Below are 19,206 nucleotides of genomic sequence, written 5' to 3'. Positions count from 1 at the left end.
CTCCCAATTTTATGGAACATCCATCAGATAGGACAGTATGGGAGAAATCTCGGGAGACCTGTGACCTCAGAAAGCCTATTTTACTCTGGGCAGCTTTAAACTAAAAGAAATAGCATTTGATAAGGAGTTAAAGACAAGTCTTTGACCCTCTGTGTCCCACCCTGTCAGGCTTTCAAGTCTACTCTCCAGAGCACATTATACTGCTGGAACTAGAAGGGGGGGGGCAATCAAATGCACAATTTGGATAAGAATACCCCGGAAACCAGTTATGCCCTGTCAGTGAATTGTGGTCTAGTGAAAAAAAACAATGGGCTGAGAGCCAGGAGATCTTTTCGTAAGACTGCTCAGTTTCTAATTCGTTCACTTTATCTCTGGATCTGTTTCCCTGTCTAATGGGGACAAAAGCACATAGTTGCAATCTTAGAATCAGAACTGAAAGAGAATTGAGAAATCAGATCATTTCATCCCATTCATTTTACACAGACCCAAACTGAAGTCAAGTTAGTAACAAAGCTCAGGCAGACCTAACTTCTAAACCAGAGCATTTCCCCCAGAATCACACTGAGTCAGAATGAGCTGAATGAGCTTTGATAATCAAACAATCAGAAAACATTTATTAAGTGTTTTCTATGTTGCAGGCTCTAATTGACAAAAAGGTTTCCCAGACCATCTTTAAAATGGTCTCAATTACATAATCCTTGTTACTCCTTACATCCTGCCCCACCCACTATGCCTGTTCCCCAAAGCTATTAAAGGTTATGTCCTCCCCATAAATAAATCACTCATTCATTTATGACTGTGTTCTATTTGCTTGAGCCCACTGAGCAAAATTTCTGTTATCTTTGATGAATGTCTTGTCACGATTGCTCCATGTCACGAACCTAATTTCTATTGTACTGTTTTTGTAAAATTCTTTACAATTATGTTCTCCCAAATCTATTTCATATTACCACTCCTCTTGTTTTTTTAAACCACTTCAGCTATTATTAATTGCCTCACAATCCCATTTATTACAGTATCCCTTCCAAATCTTTTCATCCCTTCTCAGGCCTTAATTGGTTCCTTCTCCTAATGTTCTTCCTGATAAGAACTTTGACTCATATTGTTCAGAAAAGAAAAAAAAATGAGGCCTTTACAGAGAGCTTTCTCCCCTTCTGATTTCATATTATTCAGATTCTTTCTGTCTCTCCTTTTCCTGTCTCACATGATAAGATAGCCCTTCTCTTTGTCAAGGTTAACCCCTCCATGTGTTTAACACATTCACTCTATCTCCTCCAACAGATTGTTCCCTCTGACATTTCTACTCTCACTTATCTTAATTTTTCTCCATGCTCTAGCTGCATTCCTACTGTCTAGAAACATGTGCATTTCTTCCCTTTCCTCAAAAAACCTTCACTGATTCTTTTATCCCCTGCTAATTACAGTCCCCCATATTTCTCCTGCCTTTTATAGCTAAACTCCTTGAGAGAGTCATGTGCAATAAGTATTTGTAACTTTCTTTCCTTTCCTTCTTTTCAGTCTGCCTTCCAACCTCACCATTCAAGTCAAACTGCTATCTCTAAAGTTGTTTTATCCAATGGCCTTTCCTTATCCTTGACTCTGAAGGTCTTGATACTCATTCTTCCCCATCATTTCTTTTTTCCTCTGTTTTCAAAACAGTGCTCTTAAGTATTCTCCAGCATGTCTGAAGTTTCCTGGTCAAATCCTCTTTACTGGATCTTCCTCCAGGTCTTGGATCTGGTCTGCTAATGACTGGTGTCCCACAGTGCTCTCTACTGGGCTTTCTCTCTTCCTTCTATATTATTTAACTTGATCTTAACACAAGTCTATTTATACAGTTTTAACCTCTTCACTGAATTCCAGTCTTTCATCTACAAATGCCTAGCAGACATTTCAAGCTGGATAACCTCTAGACATCTTAATTTCAGCATTATCAAAATTGAACTAATTTCTCACCCCAACCCTCCACCTTTCCCCTAAACTTTCCCCCTCCTACACTGTCCTCCCAGTCTCCTAGGGCAGCTAACTATGTTGCACAGAAGTTAGAGGGTCAGCCTGGACTTAGCACAGTGCCTGGCACATAGTAGCTGTTTAATAAATGCTTTCCCGACTATTCAATACATTAGCTATAAGGTTTTAATTAGCCCTTAGGAAGTTCTTCATAAGCTTTAACCTTTTTTCTTTTTTCCATAAATACTTAGTAGATTCCCTGTTGCTTTGGACAGTATCAGCAAATAGATGTTGCATTGTCTAGCATGTAGTAGAAAGAGCCCTAAACAGAAGTTAGAAAATTGTATGACTTTGCCTCTCAAAACCCTTATTTCCTTCAGTTGAACAATCGTTTTTCACTTCATTCATTTATTCAACAATTTCATACAGTGTCCTCCATGTAAGGCTGGGTTACCAGAGAGTGTCAAATTTAAATAAGGCAGTTCCTACCCTCTTGGAGTTTACTATATTTAATAGAAAAAATACCTATTAATATGCACACTATATAATGCATTTTAAGCTCTTCAGCCAGAAACAATTTTATTTAATTTAATATTAATAATCAAACATTTCTAATTTGGAGACAGAAAGATGACTAAATTGGCACATGTCTTGAGACACGGTCTCAATCCCAGATTAATTTCTGGCAACAAGGAAAAATTCACAATATGTAAAAATATAGTTCAGACTCATATTCTAGAGTTGGCCACTTCCCTTATTTGGAATAAAAGGGACAGTCTCCCAGCTGTCTATCTAAATCCTTTTCCTATGAAGAAAGATGGGTTCTTTCTTGGGTGGGAAGCTAAATGTCTGAGAAAGTCTGACTTAGTCTTAGTTAAAAGATTTAGTACCATCCCTAACCTTTTTCCTTAAGAAAAGTTTTTTTATCCTGGACCTACTACTCACCTTTCCTAGGGTCTTTTCTAAGGAATCCATAAAGAGCTTTTTAGAGCTGAGAAATGTTATTTCTTTGCATGTCTAGAGAAACTAAAAAGTTTTTTAAAAATCATTTCACACTAGTAATAGGATAGAAACACCAGATAATTAAGATATATTATCTGTTAAGTAAAGTTTTAATACAAAGATGGAAAACAGTATTATGAAAGGTCCAGAGAAAATCTTTATTAATTGAGGGGATAAGAGAAGGATTCATGAAAGAGGTGGCATTTAAGTTGGACTTTTAAAGATTGGGGATTCTGTGTCAAAGAGAAATCAAAGGCTCAAGGGGAAAATGTGTGCTTTTGGAGAAAAGGAATGGAAGTTAGGGTGGGGAAGAAAGTTCAATAAAAATTGGAATATAAGAAAGATAACATGAGATAAGACTGGAAAAGTAGGCTTTTGTTGACTTTGCCGAGGGTCACAGAGAAGAGGTAGAGAAATATGTTTATTTTATAGATGAGGAAACTGAGATTCAGAGGGGTCAAGATTTATCTATAGGTCATAAAATGACCTTCCAGATTTCCCTATTGCTCTTGAAGACACCATGATAAGATCTTAGCTTTAGCAGGAAGAAATCTTAGAAGCCAAGGGAATCAAAACCTCTCCTTTTACAGGTGAGGAAATGAGGGTTCAGAGAAATTTGTAAGGTTATAAAGCAAGTAAATATTGTCAACCTTTTTTTCAGATTTTGGTCTAATTTTGCTATTCTTAGCAAATGATCCAAGACAATTAAAGGAATTATGATAAAAAATGCTGTCCATACCCAGAGAAAGAATTGATTGTTTCTGAATACATACTGAAGCATTTTTTTTTGAGGGGGGAGGGGGGAAGAGATTGGACATATATGTTTTCTTTTACAACATGACTTATGAAAATATTTTGCACAGTTTTACATGGGTCTTTTCAATGAGAAAGGATATAGGAAGGAAGAGGGGAGAATATGGAATTCAAAATTTTAAAAACAAATATTTAAAAATTGTTTTACATGTAACTGAGGAAAATACAAATATTAAAACAGTCCAAGAAAGACAGATTTGGGTTATATCTTGGCTTTATTCCTCCCAAGAAGGTGGACATATATGCATGGGAACATAGTATTGAGCTCAGAGCAGGGATTATAAAACAAAAATAACAAAGGACAGGTATAATCACAGTGGTATGATAAGGTTATCAAGACAAAAATACAGATCTGAGGCTGGGCATAATATTCTTATCAGGTTATCTCTGGGCTAGGCTGTTTTTTCAGAAGGTATATTTTGACAGTGTCAGGATTTGCTCTTGGGCTGGGAGTCCACATGAGTCATTCTGAGTTCTGTGGCATAATAGGGGGAATTCAAGGGTCAACACTCAAATAGTGCAAGGAAATCCTGAAGTGCCCCAGTTTATGGAATGCTCTCCTGCTTCTGATTCCCAGGTCAGTGTGACCTCTTCTGGATGGTAAGGGAACTTGAGCAAATGAAGTTGGTTAGTAAGAATCATTAACTGCCTCAGTTTCACAGTCTCTGAAGCAGGACTTGAACTCATATGTTCCTGATTCCTTAGGGCTATTTTGGCTTTTTGTGACATAACTCATTTTGGTTCGTTTCTATATGTCTCCTTTTCTGGGCCATCATTGACATCACACCACTATTGAAAGTAGATTTTGGGGATTAGCTAACTCCATTTTATCCTTTATTTGCTGCTATTCATTTTTTCCCCTTTCTGCATGATGCCTCTTTGGCAGATACTGAATGTCTCCTTCCTTACATTTCTTCCCCCATTCCTTTATTTTATTTATTTTTTGGAGAGGCAATCAAGATTAAGTGGCTCGCTAGGTTCAGTGTCTGAGGCTGATTTTGAACACAGATCCTTCTGACCTTAGGGCTCTTGCCCTATCTTCTGCTCTATCTAGCTGCTCCACTCCCTCATTAATTTTATGATTACAAAAGAAAATTCATAGAATTTTGAATAATTCCAGGAACTCACTCTCAAGTCTAATAAAGTGTAGTAGTAGTTGTTTGTCCTTTGTTCTCTAGGAGGACCATGACAATCAGGGAGATGATGTCATGACTTGAAGTGGGTTGGATTTAAGTGAAGGAGGACTGTACAAGGTCACCAGCCTCACTTTTCCCTCCAGAGCCATCTGGGTCCAATGGCCAGATATAGATTAGGATGACTGGAGACAGCCATGGATGCAGTAGGAGACTTTGGCCTTTTTAAGCTTAAGGTCTCTAACAGCTCTTAGTTTGACCGAAGCAACACTCAATCAGATAGATAAGAAGCTAGATAAGAAAGAAATGAGGCAAAGAATGGCTTTTTTTATCTAGTCAAAAAAATTCATTCTGGCTAGGGAAGATTTTCAGGTTTTCTGGCCAAAACAGCTACAGTGAGGCTATTGGGACAAAACAAAGACCAAGTGGGCTTGGCCTGGAATTTTTTATTGATCAATCAATGAAAGCCAGAGGAGAGTCAGCTCCTACCTAGTAGGAACTTAATAAATATGAACTTACTAAATGACTAATAAAGAAAATAAAGTTTTCTCTGTTGCTGTTCAGTGGTATCAGACTCTGTATGACCCCATGCACAAAGTCCATGAAGTTTGTTTTTTTTTTTAATTTATTTCAATAGTATTTTATTTTTCCAAATACTTGCAAAGATACTTTTTTAACATTTTTCTTTTCAGAACCTTTGTGCTCCAAATTTTTCTTCGTCTCCTCTCCCTTCCCCTACCCCCAAGATAGCAAGCAATCTTATATAGGTTAAACATGTACAATTCTTCTAAACATATTTCCATATTTGTCATGCTGTACCAAAAAAAAAAAAATCAGATCAAAAGGAAAAAAAAAACATGAGAAAGAAAAAAAAAAGCAAGCAAATAAACAATAAAAAGAAATGTTGAAAATACTATCCTTTGATCCACGTTTAGTCTCCATAGTTCTCGCTGGATATGGATGGTACGTTCCATCACAAGTCTGTTGAATTTGTATGGATTTTTGTTTTGTTTTGTTTTGTTTTTTGACAAAAATACTGGAGTTGTTTGCCATTTCTGTCTCTAAGGTGTCCTCATTTTATAGATGAGCAACTGATGTATATTATAGGGGCTAAGTGACTTGCTCAGGGTCACACAGGTAACACATATCAGAGGCCAGATTTGAACTCCTATCTTCCCAAATCCAGACTCAGTGCTCTCACTGCTCCATCTACCCTACCATCCAAAGTTGTTTTTTTGGGGGGTTTTTTTTTTGGATCTAGAATAAATGGCTTTGTCATAAGACCACATTCTTTCTTTTATAATGATTGGAGGATACTAATAAGTATCTTTTTCCTGCCAAAACTGTTTTGTAACATTTTCTCATCTCATCAGTTATCAAGTTATCAAGTTATCAAGACTAAGGTCTTGTAACTCAAGACTAAAGAATATAAGTCGTCTCTGAAGTTGTGAGATGCATATATCCTTTACCCACTGGTTGTGCAGTGGCTAGCAAGAACTCTGAATGTTCTCACACACAGGTAGGAACCTGTGGCTGTTCCCCAAGATTCTACCTTACTCTCTCACTCTGGACTCTTGATCTGGGCAATCTCTCTCTATCCCATAGGCTTAATAATCAACTTTATGCAAATAATACCCAAATCTGTATGTCCAATCCCATTCTCTCCCCTGAGCTTGATCATATCACCAGTTGCCTATTGATCATTTCAAATTGTATACTTGGTAGATATCTTAAATTCAATATGTTTAAAGTGAACTCATCATCTTTCCCCCTAAACTCTCCCCTTTTCCAAATTTCCCTATTTCTGTTGAATTAGCCACTATCTTTCAATTACCCAGCTTCATCTACCCCATATATTCATCAATCGTCAAACCTTTCCATCTCCCCCTTCATAACCTTTCTCATGCAACTCCTTCTCTATTTACATTTACCATTTTATTTCAGGTCCCCTTCACCTCATTGCTTTAGTCTACTAATTGATTATCTTTCCTCTAATTTACCTCATAAATAAAGATGCTCTTTTCCCTCCTGAGCTCAAGCATCAGTGTTTTTATGAAGCATTTCCTGATCCCCCTAAAATTTAGTGCCTTTGCTCCCAAATTTTCTTATTTGGTTATTTTGCATATTTGTATTTATTAATTTTATATTTGTTGACATACCATCAAATGACCCTGCCTTCCATTTCCATCAGCCTCCTTAGTTCCCAATGTTGAGCCTGAAAAAGGATCCTGAAAAGTTGGGGGTCACAGACTGGTATTGTGAGGTTTCTTAAAAGAATTTGCAGGTTTGAACCCATATCCAAGTCAAGGAGCAAAGTTTATTGGAATTGTGATGCCAATTGAAGCGGGCTAAGTTCCAAAAGAATTTAGCAAAGGACCCAAGAGAAAAGACAGATTTATAGGACAAAGTTGATCAGAGCTTCATGTTACTTATTTGTTCATTTTATGGTTAACAAGTAGGTTTGAGGGATGGTCTATTCACTATTGTCTCAGGAACTTAGTTATCACCAACCAACAGATTATCTGACAGTCAATAATGTTTATAGGACTAGTCTAAGATTAGAAGACTTTGAAATCATTGACAAATTGTTAGAATAATAGCATTTTTAGGTCAGAGGGCCTCAGGAGCACTAATATATCTTCCCTAAATCTAAGGGAAGAAATATTATTATATTCCTAGATCAGAGAACTTTTACAATCATTGATGGACAGATTGCCAGTACAATAGTACTCCAAGGTTGGAAGGAGAGGGGATTACAGATTCCAAAGCCAGAGGACTTTAGAATCATTGACAGATTGTTAGAACAGAAGCACCCAAAGGTCAGGGGAACCTTCTTTCTACTGTCTGCCCTAGAAGCTATAGCCCATCACCATCACCTATACCTTTCTTCCAATTTAGCCATACACAGAGGCAAGGATACTTTGAGCATAACTGTGCTGGAGCCTACTCTTAAGAGTTAATTACTTAATTTTCTATGTGAGCATTTATACCTCAAAAATATCTATAGATCAGACATTCCCTTCTCAGCTTTAACCCCTCTTTATTTTTCTCTCTCTGCCAGGATTTCTCTGCTAGTCCTTTACTTCTCTGTCAGGACCTTGCCACTGAAGAAGTCGGCCTCCTAGCAAAAGCTGACTTCTCAGTGCCAATAAACTTCTTTTTGCCAGTCTTTCACGTTGGACCTGCACTGGTTTCCACAACTCTCTGCCTTGTACCAAACATCATCAAGTTCATGACTTCCTTCTTGGTTTTCTCCTCTTGGAATCAGTCCTTAACTTTTTTGAAGGCTCTGCCCAGGTGAAATGGTTTCTGATTGTGAGAGACAACCTAAAGACAAGTTTCCACAGAATAGTTGATTCCTCTGAAACCTTGAGCAGACAATGAGAATATTGAAAAGTTAAGTTTCCACAGAATCCTGAGAACCTCAAGGTAATGTAAGATAGTATCACTGATCAATGAACTTTCAGAAGAAGAAACTCATTTGGCTCCAAATTTTTGATAAAGGTGTCTAGTCTAGAAAGTAGTTTAAACTGACCAGAGTCAATGACCTGGAAAAGGCTTGTCTTATTGCACTTGTTTAATAAGCCTCATGCATATAAGCTGACACACCCCTCAGAATTAGAACCTCATTAACGAACATGGGATGTACTATGGGGAAGGGGCAACTTGCTTAGGGGAAGCATGTAATGTGAGGTAACCCTAAAGGTAACCAAGTAATCCATTCTCTGGAGGGAGGCAACTAACAGCATAAAGGTTCTCTGCTTTTTTTGCCTAGGGCTCCCTCTTTCTGTTAGAAAGGCAGAACCTGCTTCTAATTCCTCTGGACTTTCTCAATAAATTTTCCTTGATACCTGACTTTCAGTGTCAACTTGTTTCTAACATGATGAAATCATTACTGATCCTCTTGGTTACTCTTTCCCCTAACTGCATCAATTACTTAGTATTTACTTTGTATATACAAAGAGGTTGATTTTTTTTTTTTTTTTACACTACAGGATCATAGTAAATATTACTATTATAAGACAGGGGCTGTCTTATTTTCATCTTTGAATCCCCAGTACCTATCAATCAACACTTATTAAGTGTCTGTTATATACTAGGCACTGAAGTAAGCACTGAGTATACAAAAAGAGGCAAAAGCAGTCCCTGCCCTCAAGGAATTTACAATCTAATTGGGGAGACAACATAAAAACAAATACAGCAAACTATATATGGGATAAATGGGAAATAATGAACAGAAATAGGAATAAATAGGATAAATATGAAATAATTAACAGAAAAGATTAGAATTAAGATGGAATGGGGAAGGGAGCTGTCAGTCACAGCAGAGGAGATAAAATATTCTAGGCATAGGGGACAGTCGGATCAAATGCCTAGAAATAGGAGATGGATTGCCTTATTCTTGGGCAAAATTGCTCAGGGTCACTGGATCAAAGAATATATATTAAGGAGTGAGGTGTTAGAAAACTGGAAAGGTAAGAGGGGCTAAATATGGCTTTGAATGCCAAAGCATTTTTGGTTCGCTCCAGAAAAAAATAGGAAGCCTCTGGAGCTTATTGAGTGGGAGGGGTAACTTGATCAGAACTAGACTTTAGGGACATCACTTTAGTAATTGAAGATGGATTGAAGTTGGGAGAGACTTAAGGCAGGACTATCCTTCTCCCTCTTTCCCCGCTTCAGCATATCATTACAGTAATTCAGGCACACTTTGCCCATATTCAGCTAAAGCCTAGATTGGTTAAGAATGGAAAATGTCACCCTGAAGAGGTGTGAAAATGTGGCAAGGCCTGAGAAACCCTAAGGCTTATGCCTTGGAAGTGGCACAAACAATGCTGGCCAATAGCAATAATTCAATACTAATTCTGTTGATAACTCAAAGATGGAAACTACTCCACCCCTATCTCTCTGCAATTGTATCTCTAAACCATAATATTAGCAAATCAACCAAGTCTTTGTTTCTCTTTCCCATAAAGTTATCTTCTTGCTTTTGTCTCTTTGCTAGATTCCCTAGGAACTTTACCCCACTGTTAAGCAGAATAATAAATCTGTGCCCCTCAACTTGGAGACTGAACCTGTGAATTGTTTCTCCAAACTCATGACACCAACCAGGGAGAACTCCAACCTTTTAGGGGTATCTTTAACATTTTGGCACCCAATGTGGAACCCCAGTCCCCAAAATTTTATGCCCTCTTTGTTATGGTAAACCCTTTCACACCAATCCTATAGCTGAAGGAATACCCCAAGTTTCTAGGAAGTTTGCCTAGGTCATCTGAGCTCTGCAAATTCTCCTTGCCAGGGAGATTTGGAATCTCTTGCCATTTCTCAGCAAAGTTCCTTCTTGCCTAAGAAAACTTTGCCACCTTTTTTCACCCTCTCTGGGATGCCACAGAGGTGAGGAAGGCTATAGGCCTGGAATTATAAGGCTTGTGGCAAAGACAGGACAATTCACTTCTATTCCTAAATCTACTTGGATGGGATAAACAGAATGAAACTTCTCATAAGAATGTGGCCTTGACCCATTATGCCCTGTGACTTAAGACTTTGCAATAACAAGTTGAGCTATAACTGAAAGTTACAGGTGTTCAATTATTTTAGATAAACATTTTCCTCCTTCCCCTCACCCCTTTTCATTAGCATTTAAGTATCTAATAGGTAAAGTATGTTCTGGGGTCCATATTTAGTCTCTGGGTAAACTAGAACTCATTAATCAATGGGAGAAAAAGAAGGCAGGGTGGGAGCTTCTGTGTTAGGGTCTATATAATCCTGTGTTCCCAGCTTGTGCTTGGCACTCCTGTGTGGTATGGCAAATCCAATTTACAAATACTCAGAAATATCTCAAGTGAAGAATAGAAGTGTTTATTTTAGAATCTTGCAAGAAGTGACATCACTCCACTGGAGTTCCACCAGTGGAGAGAGGTTAATTTCCACAGAGATTGAAATGAGTTATATAGTCATGACCACAAGAATCCATGACACCCCTTTTCCCCTTATGGACCAATTCTCACTTCCCCACTTAGTGGCACAAATTTGCCAAATTCTGGTCAGGCCCATATGGTCAGTCTTACTGTTTGCAGATGTGTTTTCCTAAATTTATGGATTTATGGTGGTCAGTTTTACAAGGTTTACAACTGTTTGCTTGAGCCAGTATGAGCACCCTATTTCATATTCCCAAACTCCCCAGATACTGAATCTAAGTTATAAATTCAATCTACTTTTGTAATGCTGGAAAAACTGAGGTAAGATAGAGATTAGAGAGTATTTAATAATTTATTAAAAGGGAGAGATTTGCTGGGACCAAATGGATCCATGGTTTGGTCCCAGGGCTGAATGAGACTATCTTCTCCAAGAATTCAGCAAACAATGTGAGTTCTCAATGACTTATATACATGGGGCTCAGATGGGGTAAATGGAGGCAGGGGCAGATACCGGACTAACAATCCAGTTCTGACAGGGTGAGGGGAGGCAGGGGGATATCTGATTAATTGGGATTACAGAATGGGGAGAGGCGCCTAACATTCTGATGATGCCTAAAATAGAAGGTCTTTCTCCTTATGTATATCATCATGATTAGCAGGGAGGGGTGGTTGAGCAGGATTGACCAGAACAATTATAAACTGAGGCAGAACAATTTAGGGAAACTGAGTCAGGATAATAAAAGAGAACTGTGGCATAACACTTTAGTTAATAATTTTATTAAAAAGCCCATATAATCCTTCTCCCCCACTCCTCCCTTAAGGAGGTTTGTTTAGAGGTAAGTAGTCCATTAAACTAGAATAACCAAGAACATTTAGTTTACCTCAGGCTTCCTCAATCAACAAATAGAGATTAGCCAGTTTATGGACTTCTCAGAATATCTCCTGGCCATTAAATAGTTAGATTCTTTTCTAAGCAATTAAGTAAAGGTCCAGGAGATCACCTCTGATATTTCTACTAGAAGAGCAAGCGTTTTGTTCTCTTTCCCAGAGCCTTAATGACTAACAGACCTTTGAAAATGGATCTGGAATTATCAAGTGAATATTCTGAGAAGTCGTCAATTTCCCATTTCACTCACTCCTCTCCTGACACCTTGTCTGTTGGGAGTTGCCCTTTCTAATGAGATAGAAATAAAACCTTTTTTAAATTTTTTGCCTTGAGAATCTCTGATTTTAATTTGGATAAGAGTCACAGTCCCACACATACTGAAGGGCAGTTGAAATCAGAAGTCCAAGAGTCCCTTCTGGGACTACCCCCTTATCAAGATCTAGTCCCTATGTTCAGCAATGTTTCAACTCAGTACCCTTCCCCTGAACCCTCACTCTTTCAGCTGGAGTTTGAAACCACCTTTCCCTAGCTTCTCAGTCCCTCCCATACTAAGAAAACGGTATCTCTTTTTCTGTCCCTAAGGATCCTGATTCAGCCACCCCTTCTAAACTATCCATTGAAAAAAGTAGCTTTCTTTTTATTGTTAACAAATTCCTGGGGTGGGACAGTCAGCTTGCATGTGCCTTTTTCAGTGTCAGACCTTTCCCAAATTAAGGAAAAACTTGGCTTTTACTCTTGATGACCTTATAGATGTATTGAGGGCTTCATTTCCCTCCAATTTGATCTAATCTAGGGAGATGCTAACATCATTACCTCCAGGTGTATCTTGTTATGGTGCACCATAGAGGAGAAAGAGAATCTGGGATCTAGCCCAGAAGTTTGGGGACAATATAGCTAAATCCTCCTACTCTGATAAATACCTACCGGGGCTATTGTTGTCACAGTCTCAGACTCCAGGATGGGATTATTAGGAAGGAAGCAGAAACAGAGAGATCATTTTCTAATCTGCCTCACTGAAGGCTTGAAGAGGGGAATTAAGAAGCAGGTTAATTATGAAAAACTTAAAGAAGTTTGCCCAAAAAACTGAGGAAAATACTCTTTCAGGGGTGCCTTGTAGAGGCTCTAATACACCAACCTGGACCTCACTTCTCCAAAGAGTACCACTGTCCTCAGCATGTATTTTATTAGTCAGTCTGCCCTAGCCATTCAGAGAAAACTGTTTGCGAGTTAGCTCTGGATACTCAAACTCCCCAGATATAACTTTTGCAGTTTCAGTAATCGGATACAAACTGAGGCAAAGAACAAAGGCAGAGCCAAGGTGAGGATCAGAAAGTAGCATCAAATTGTGGCTGCTGCCATATCTGGGAATCTTGGGGGATCATGTCTCAGATGCCATGGCCAGAGTCATTGGTCTCATGATTGTTCTTGGGGGAAAAACCCCAGACCCATACCCTAAATGCAGAGGAAGAAAGATTGCTCATAGTGGGGTCAAGCCATCTCTTCCCAGTTCTCTGGTCTACTCAGGACCAGGAGCAATGGTGCCCCAGGTCTGACCAGGCTCCTCCTTACTTTATCAAGATGGCTGAACCCAAAGTAATGTTGGATGTGGCAGATAAGTCTCTTGAATTTCTCTTTGACTTTATGGGAACCTGGTTTTCTGTCCTGTCCTTATATTCTAGCTCCACCCACCCCTTCTTGCTTAAGGTGATGGGAATTGAAGGGAACTATTTTTAGACCTCTCTGCTAGTCAATTTGATGGCCTGTTATTCAAACATTCTTTTCTTATCTTGTCCTGTTTCCTTGTTAGGGACGTGATTCAATGGTGAAATTGGGAACCCAGCTTTCTCTTCTCAGACCTCCAGGTATATTTGGACTAGTATTGGCTAATGATTTAAGAAACCTAGAGCTCCTTAATTGCAGCCTCATTATCTGTGGCCCAATCTGAGAGGCTACACTATACTGCTATAAAAACCCTTAACTTTCTTTCTTTTTTTTTTTTTTTTTTTAAATTTAATAGCCTTTTATTTACAGGATATATACATGGGTAACTTTACAGCATTAACAATTGCCAAACCTCTTGTTCCAATTTTTCACCTCTTACCCCCCCCCCCACCCCCTCCCCTAAATGGCAGGATGACCAGTAGATGTTAAATATATTAAAATATAACTTAGATACATAATAAGTATACATGACCAAAACATTATTTTGCTGTACAAAAAGAATCAGACTCTGAATTATTGTACAATTAGCTTGTGAAGGAAATCAAAAATGCAGGTGTGCATAAATATAGGGATTGGGAATTCAATGTAATAAAACCCTTAACTTTCTAGCCTGCGGAGGCTATAAAGTTTGTCTAAGGCCCACATTGCCTGTTAGTCTGTTAAGTATTAGGGCCATTAATTAATTCCCACTTTCCTTTCACTCTCAGAGAGGAAGCAGGTGATCTTGTCACTCCCTGAACTTACCTCAAAGAAACCTAAACGGATCTCTGCCCCAGGATTGGCCCTACCTGATTTAAACAGGGAAAATAAAACAGATAATTTTGTGGTGGCCAAGCCACTCCTCCCTGGGACCTCTGCTCACCAGAGCTTTAGAACTGGGGAAAGGAATGAGAGTGAACATCTGTACTGACGCCAAATGAAGTAATGGAAAGAAAGGGAATTTTTGACAAACATTTCCCCCATTAAGTATGCAGGGAAACAATTACTGCAAGCTGTCCATGGACCTAGACAGATTTCCGTTATGTTTTGTCCAGCTCCAATAAATACTGAGAGTGTGAATTTGAGTTAAGTATCTGAGGCCAGGCGGAAGATATGATTTGCAATCTTTGTTTATTAATCTGAGAGTCAGGGTTTATATACTCTTAAAGCTAGTATTGCTTTAACAGCAGCTACTTCCAGGTAACACCATAAACAGTCCAGGATAAATGCATAAACCATTATACTTTGACAGTTTAGTTCTATTTTAACTAGCAATAACAAGATATCCATTGTTAACAGGGTCATAAATAACAGTAACTAAGAATAACAAGGTATTTGTCAAAACAGAGTTGTAAAATAGCATAGTTGTGATACTTCTTTTGTTCCTGTCATCCGAATTCTCCATCAAGATTCTCCTAAATTTGTGGTTAGAACACCAGCCCTGAAGTCAGGAGGACCTGAATTCAATATGGCCTCAAGTCACTTAACACTTTCTAGCTGTGGGACCCTGGGCAAGTCACTTAACCCCAATGGCATCACCAAAAAAAAAAAAAAAAAAAAAGATTATCCATAATTTATCTCAAGTACATCTTTCATTCATCATTAAGGGAGGTGGTGAGCCAATGTTTTGAATTGTTTGCCCTTACAGAGAACAGTTCTCAAGGAATACCTGAACTGGACTCTTCCTGTACATAGACTTATTCAATACTGGCCCTCTCCAGTAAAGGGCACCAAAAAGGGGAATCACTTCATTCCAAGGGAGACAGGCTTGCAGATTCAGCTACTCTTGCTGCTTCCCAAGTGCCCCTGGCCATGGCACCTTTGGTTCCCCAACTCCTATACTTCCTCAAAGCTCTCAGGAATAAGCCATTGTTCTAAAGAAAGAAGATATACCCTTTCCCCTTCTGGGTGGTCTCAAACACCCTCAGGACAGTTTCTAATCCCAGAGGCCAGACAGTGGAAATTTCTCTCTGGTCTACATTAAACTACTCACTTGGGAAAGAACATCTTATCTTCATTGGTCAAACAATTAGACATATCTGCCTCATCCCAGCTTTCTTTGTGTTGTTTGACGTTATCCTCCACTTTTTCCGAGATTATTTTCTTCCCTACCACTGGTGAGCTTTGTGTCTTCCAGACTCCAGGCCATGAACTTCCTAACCTGAATTACCACTGGTTTCCTAATGTTAAAACTCAATAGTCTTTTTTTTTTTTTTTTAAATAGCCTTTTATTTACAGGTTATATGCATGGGTAACTTTACAGCATTAACAATTGCCAAACCTCTTGTTCCAATTTTTCACCTCTTACACCCCCAACCCCTCCCCCAAATGACAGGATGACCAGCAGATGTTAAATACATTAAAATATAAATTAGATACACAATAAGTATACATGACCAAACTGTTATTTTGCTGTACAAAAAGAATCAGACTCTGAAATATTGTACAATTAGCTTATGAAGGAAATCAAAAATGCAGGTGTGCATAAATATAGGGATTGGGAGTTCAATGTAATGGTTTTTAGTCATCTCCCAGAGTTCTTTCTCTGGGCGTAGCTGGTTCAATTCATTACTGCTCCATTGGAACTGATTTGGTTGATCTCCTTGCTGAGGATGGCCAGGTCCATCAGAACTGGTCATCATATAGTATTGTTGTTGAAGTATATAATGATCTCCTGGTCCTGCTCATTTCACTCAGCATCAGTTCGTGTAAGTCTCTCCAGGCCTTTCTGAAATCATCCTGTTGGTCATTTCTTACAGAACAGTAATATTCCATAATATTCATATACCGCAATTTATTCAGCCATTCTCCAATTGATGGGCATCCACTCAGTTTCCAGTTTCTAGCCACTACAAAAAGGGCTGCCACAAACATTCGTGCACATACAGGTCCCTTTCCCTTCTTTAGTATCTCTTTGGGATATAAACCCAGTAGTAACACTGCTGGATCACAGGGTATGCACAGTTTGATAACTTTTTGAGCATAGTTCCAAACTACTCTCCAAAATGGTTGGATTCGTTCGCAACATCACCAACAATGCATCAATGTCCCAGTTTTCCCACATCCCCTCCAACAATCATCATTATTTTTTCCTGTCATCTTAGCCAATCTGACAGGTGTGTAGTGGTATCTTAGAGTTGTCTTAATTTGCATTTCTCTGATTAATAATGACTTGGAGCATCTTTTCATATGACTAGAAATAAAAACTCAATAGTCTTTGATGCTGGTGCTACCATGTAGCCTCCCCTCCTCAATCTGGATTCAGCTGGGCAGAGCCAGCTCTATACCCCTTATCAGCCTGAAGCAGCTCCAGAAGATGAGCTGTCTGTCCCTTTGCCCAAAAATAATTTGGGTTTGGATTGCTTGAGGGGGGAATGATGAGGTATGAGAAAGTGGCAAGGCCTGAGAAACCCTAAGGCTGGTGGGCCTTGGGAGTGCAAACAATGCTGGCTAATGCTTGCAATAATTCAATACTGATTCTGTTGGTCAGTAACTCAAAGATGGGAACTACTCCACCCCTATCACTCTGCAATTGTATTTCTAAACCACAATATTAGCAAATCAACCTAATCTTTATTTCTCTTTCCCATAGTTATCTTCTTGCTTCTGCATCTTTGCTAGATTCCCTTGGATATTTAGCCCACTTTATTTGGTGGCACAATTATCTCCCTGATTCCTTCTCTTTTGGAACTTTAGCCCACAGCATATAAATCTTTGCCCCTTAACTTGGAAACTGAGTGTGTGAATTCTTTTGCCAAACCCACCACACTGACCCTAATTTTGTTGAGATCTTTCTCTTCAACAACTCCATCAGAAAATGAGGGGAGTAGATTGTTTTAGCTTCAGCAAACCCCCTCGCTACTCTTTTTTAAAATTATTATTATTATAGCTTTTTATTTACAAAACATATGCATGGGTAATTTTTCAACAATTGATCTTTGCAAAATCTTCTATTCCAACTTTTCCCCTCCTTCCCTCCATTTCCTCCCCTAGATAGCAGATAGTCAAACATATGTTAAAGTGTATGTTAAATCCAATATATGTATACATATTTATATATTTATCTTGTTGCACAAGAAAAATCGGATCTAGAAAGAAAAAACCTGAAAAGGAAAACAAAAATGTAAGCAGACAATAACAGAAAGAGTGCAAATGCTATGTTGTGGTCCACACTCATTTCCCATGATACTTTTTCTGGGTATAAATGGCTCTCTTCATTACTGAACAATTGGAACTGGTGTGAATCATCTCATTGTTGAAGAGAGTCATGTCTGGCAGAATTTATCATCATATAGTCTTGTTGTTGCCGTGAACAATGATCTCCTGGTTCTGTTTATTTCACTTAGCATCAGTTTATGTAAGTCTCTCCAGGCCTTTCTGAAATCATCCTGTTGGTCATTTCTTACAGAACAATAATATTCCATAACATTCATATACATTTTTTTCACAATTTATTCAGCCATTCTCCAACTGATGGACATCCATTTAGTTTCCAGTTTCTTGCCACTTCTAAAAGGGCTGCCACAAACATTTTTGTACATGTGGGTCCTTTCCCTCCTTTAAGATCTCTTTGGGATATAAGCCCAGAAGAAACACTACTGGGTCAAAGGGTATGCAGTTTGATAACTTTTTGAGCCTAATTCCAAATTGCTCTCCAGAATTTTTTGGATTCATTCACAACTCCACCAACAATGCATCAGTGTCCCAGTTTTCCCACATCCCCTCCAACATTTGTCATTATCTTTTCCTGTCATCTTAGCCAATCTGCCCCTCCCTACTCTTGAGGTCTACTAACATTGGCCTTCTTACTACTCATACTCAACTTTCAATTCCATACTCAAGATATTTTTCACTGACTGTTCCCCATATCTGGAGCTCTCTTCTCATCTCAGCCTCTTGGCTTCTCAGGCTTTTTTCAAATCTCAGTTAAAATTCTACTTTCTAGAAGAAGCCTTTCCCAATCTCCCTTAATGCTAATAAGCATTATAATTATCTCCAATCTATTCTGTCTATTGTTTCATTGCATGTAGTTCTCACAATGCCTTGCTGGGTAGTAAATGCTCACAATAAATGTTCATTAATTGCCTGACTGTATTTGTGTTGTATACAGTTTGCATGTCCTTACGTTTTCTCCTATTTGAATGTAAGATCCTTGTTCACTGTTTCATATTCTTATATCCTTAGCACAGTTCCTGGCACTTCATAACAAATAATTGTTAAGCTTCTTGCTATGTACCAAACACTGTCCTAAGCCTTGAAGATACAAAGAAAGGCAAAAGACACCAGAACCACTGTGTATTCTCAAGGGAGAAGACAACATACAGAGCATTAGGTAGGTAACAGCATGTGCAGAAGAAGCAGAAGTCAATCTGAGAGGGAGACCTCAGCAGGTGAGGGGACAGAGACCTGAAGAAGCAGGGATGCGAGTTGGGTTTTGAAGGAAACTGGGAAAATCAAAGAACCAGGAATGTGGGACAGTCAGTATAAAGTCAGAGAAACAGTATTAAGATCACTGAACTGCAAGAATGTACATCTTGCTGGAACTTACAGTAAAGTGTGAGAAGACTGGAAAGGTAGAAAGGAGCTGGTTATGAAGTTTCCTTTATAGAAGGCTCTGATGGTATCTGCTCTGCATTCTCTTGGATTGGGTGGGGCGGAGTCTGTTCTTAGGAACTAATTCTGGAAGAGGTGGCTATCTGTGGAGTGTCATATAACCATGGAGCTGGAAGGGCTTTAATCCCAATTCCTTTTACAGGAGAGGACAGCCTAGATTGGCAACGATTCTTTTCAGTCTGTTCTGTACTCT

This window comes from Sarcophilus harrisii, chromosome 2, assembly GCF_902635505.1.
Source record: "Sarcophilus harrisii chromosome 2, mSarHar1.11, whole genome shotgun sequence".
In the NCBI taxonomy this organism is placed as follows: Eukaryota; Metazoa; Chordata; class Mammalia; order Dasyuromorphia; family Dasyuridae; genus Sarcophilus; species Sarcophilus harrisii.
Note: the sequence above shows the minus strand (reverse complement) of the source record.